The sequence below is a fragment of the Hordeum vulgare genome, chromosome 7H (genome assembly GCF_904849725.1).
Source record: "Hordeum vulgare subsp. vulgare chromosome 7H, MorexV3_pseudomolecules_assembly, whole genome shotgun sequence".
Classification (NCBI taxonomy): domain Eukaryota; kingdom Viridiplantae; phylum Streptophyta; class Magnoliopsida; order Poales; family Poaceae; genus Hordeum; species Hordeum vulgare.
This window is the reverse complement of record NC_058524.1, coordinates 396,315,572-396,319,940: the sequence shown is the minus strand read 5'-3', so window position 1 is coordinate 396,319,940 and position 4,369 is coordinate 396,315,572.

Here is a 4,369-nt window from a genome sequence, read left to right as displayed (position 1 = left end):
AGCTAGTCAACTAGAGGATCGCTAGGGACAGTGTGTTGTCTATGTATCCACACATGTATTTGAGTTTCCAATCAATACAATTCCAGCATGGATAATAAACGGTTATCATGAATAAAGAAATATAATAATAACCAATTTATTATTGCCTCTAGGGCATATTTCCAACAATCTCCCACTTGCACTAGAGTCAATAATCTAGTTCACATCACTATGTGATTGTAATGAACCTAACACACATACAGTTATGGGGTTTGATCATATCTTGCTCGTGAGAGAGGTTTTTAGTCAATGGGTCTGAACCTTTCAGATCCATGTGTGCTTTACGACTCTCTAGGTCATCCTATAGATGCTACTACCACGCATCATTTGGAACTATTCTAAATGGCTGCTCCACTATATGAATCTGGTTTACTAATCATAGTTATTCAGATTAGTGTCAAAGCTTGCATTGACGTAACTCTTTACGACGATTTCTTTAATCACCTCAATTTTTGAGAAAAAAAATCCTTAGTCCACTAGTTACTAAGGATAGCTTTTGACCGTTGTCCAGTAATCCATTTCTGGATCATTTTTATACCCCTTGACAGATTCATGGCAAGGCACACATCAGGTGCGGTACACAGTATAGCATACTATAGAGCCTATGGCTAATGTATAGGGGACGACCTTCGTCCTTTCTCTTTCTTGTGCAGTGGTCGAGCTTTGAGTCTTACTCGAATTCACACCTTACAACACAGCCAAGAACTCCTTCTTAGCCGATCTATTTTGAACTCCTTCAAAACTTGTCAGGGCATGCATTTCATTGAAAGTTCTATTTAGTGTTTTTATCTATCTCTATAGATCTTGATGCTCAATGGTCAAGTAGCTCTATCCAGGTTTTCCTTTGAAAAACTCCTTTCAAACAACCCTGTATGCTTTCCAGAAATTCTACATTACTTCCGATAAAAAATATGTCAACCACATATACTTATCAGAAATTCTATAGTGATCCCACTCACTTCTTTGGAAATACAAGTTTCTCATAAACCTTGTATAAACCTAAAATCTTTGATCATCTCATCAAAGCGTATATTCCAACTCCGAGATGCTACACCAGCCCATAGAAGGATCGCTGGAGCTTGCATACTTGTTAGCATCCTTAGGATCGACAAAACCTTCTGGTTGTATCACATACAACCTTTTCCTCAAAGAAACCATCGAGGAAACAATGTTTTGACATCCTATGTGCAATATTTCATAAATAATGCAACAACTGCTGACATAATTCAAAGAGACTTTTAGCATCGCTACAAGTGAGAAAGTCTCATCATAGTCAACTCTTTGAACTTGTTGGAAACATCTTTGCGACAAGTCGAGCTTTCTTAATGGTGACTTTTCACCATCATCGTCTATCTTCCTTTTAAAGATCCATCTTTACTTAATAGTCTTACGACCATCAAGTAGTTCTTCCAAAGTCTACACTTTGTTTTTGTACATGGATCCTCTCTCTGATTTCACGGCCTCCACCCATTTGCCGGAATCCCGGCCCACCATCATTTCTCCATAGCTCGTAGGTTCAGTGTTTTTCAACAACATGACCTACAAGACATGGTTACTGTGTACCACTCTGTAGCAGTACGAGACCTTGTCGACCTACGAGGTTTGTAGTAACTTGATCCAAAGCTTAATGATCACTATCATCAGTTTCCACTTCAATTGGCGTAGGCGCCACAGGAACAACTTTCTGCGCCCTACTACACACTGGTTGAAGTGACGGTTCAATAACCTCATCAAGTTCCACCACCCTCCCACTCAATTCTTTCGAGAGAAACTTTTCCTCGAGAAAGGACCCGTTTCTAGAAACAAACACTTTGCTTCCGGATCTGAGATAGGAGGTATACCCAACTGTTCTGGCTGTCCTATGAAGATGCATTTATCCTCTTTGGGTTCGAGCTTATCATGCTGAAACTTTTCCACATAAGCATCTGATACGTCTCCAACGTATCTATAATTTTTGATGGTTCCATGCTATTATCTTGTCAACTTTGGATATTCTGTATGCATTTTATATCTTTATTAGGACTAACCTATTAACTCAGTGCTAAGTGCCAGTTCCTGTTTTTCCATGTTTTTGACCCTTTTCAGAAAAGAATATTAAACGGAGTCCAAATGGAATAAAATCTTCGGAATGATTTTTTCCGGAACAGAAGATACGCACGGAACTTGAGAAACAAGGAAAAGGAATCCGGGGGAGGCCACAAGCCCCCTAGCCGCGACCCGGGGGGGGGGGGGGGGGGCGCTGCTACTGCAACAAAACACCTTCCAATGGCGCCAGAAATAGGAGTGTTGCTTGATACTCCCGCGCCAGAAATACTTCTGCTGCGGCTACGCCTTAAGGGACTTCCTAGGCAAGTATGCAAAGGATTTACCCCGTGGCCTTGGATCCTTGCGTTGGTGTTCCCTCAAAGCGGAAAGGGTGATCTAGCGTAGCGGTGGTAAGGATTTCCCTCAGTTTGAGAACCAAGGTATCGATCCAGTGGAAGAGTATCACAAGAGCCTGCACAAACACAAAAAGCTTGCTTCCAACGCTATGAAGGGGTTGTCAATCCATCATAGATTGTTTGCCAAGTGAGAACTGAAAGCAACAAAGTTACAAAGCAAAGTAAAAGCCGAGGTGTAAACGATGGATGTGAATAGACCCGGGGGCCATAGTGTTTACTAGTGGCTTCTCTCATGAAAGCAAGTAGACGGTGGGTGAACAAATTACTGCCGAGCAATGGGTAGAACCGCGCAAAGTCGTGACGATATCTATGGCAATGATTATATCTATAGGCATCATGTCCAAAACAAGTAGACCGATACTTTCTGCATCTACTACTATTACTCCACACGTCGACCGCCATCCAGTATGCATCTAGTGTATTAAGTCCAAAACAACAGAGTAACGCCTTAAGCAAGATGACATGATGTAGACGGACAATCTCATATCAACGACATAGCCCATCTTGTTACCCTTGATGGCAACTACTTAATGTGTGCCTTGTTGCCCCTACTGTCACTTGGAAAGGTCACCACATGGTAGAACCCAAAACCAAGCACTTCTCCCATTGCAAGAATCATAGATCTAGTTGGCCAAACAAAACCCAAGACTCGGAGAGACTTACAAGGATATCAAATCATGCATATAAGAAATCAGCAAAGACTCAAATATATATCATAGATAATCTGATCACAAATCCACAATTCATCGGATCTCGACAAACACACCGCCAAAGAAGATTACATCGGATAGATCTCCATGAAGATCATGGAGAACTTTGTATTGAAGATCCAAGAGAGAGAAGAAGCCATCTAGCTACTAACTACGGACCCGTAGGTCTGAAGTGAACTACTCACGAGTCATTGGAGGGGCGATCCTGATGATGAAGAAGCCCTCCAACTCCAAAGTCCCTTCCGGCAAGGCGCCGGGAAGGGTCCCCAGATGAGATCTCACGGAAACGGATGCTTGCGGCGGCGAAAAAGTATTTTCGAGGCTCCCCTCGTTTTTGCTGAATTTTTGGGAATATATAGGCCAAGGTTCTAGGTCAGGGCGCGGCCAGGGAGGCCACAAGCCCTGACATCGCCGCCTCCCCCCTCGTGGCGGAGTGGGAGCTTGTGGGCTCCCTCGAGCCCACCTGGCTTGGCCCAGAGGCCCCATGATCTTCTGTCGTTCGGGAAAAAATCATTTCGGGGTTTTTATTCCGTTTGGACTCCATTCCAAAATCATATCTGAAAAGAGTCAAAAACACAGAAAAAACAGGAACTGGCACTTCGCACTGAATTCAAAAGTTAGTCCCAAAAAAGATATAAAAGGTACATAAAACATCCAGACATGACAAGATAACAGCGTGAAACCATCAAAAATTATAGATACATTTGAGACGTATCAGGCGCCTACCAGGCTTCTGGCCCCCCCGTGGCTCCTTTGCCCTACTTCTTCCGCCTATAAATTCCCTAAAAATCTGAAACCACGAAAGAGAGCCATGAAAATACTTTTCCGCCACCGCAAGCTTCTGTCTCCACAAGATCCCATCTGGGGCACGTTCTGGTATCTTGCCGGAGGGGGCATTCAGACACGGAGGGCTTCATCATCAACACCATGACCTCTACTATGATGCGTGAGTAGTTCACCATAGACCTATGGGTCCATAGCTAGTAGCTAGATGGTTTCTTCTCTCTCTTGGATCTTCAATACAAAGTTCTCCATCATCTTCATGGAGATCTATCCGATGTAATCTTCTTTTGAGTTGTGTTTGTCGAGATTCGATGGATTGTGGATTTATGATCAGATTATGTATGAATCTTATTTGAGTTTCTTCTGATCTCTCTTATGCATGATTTCATATCCTTG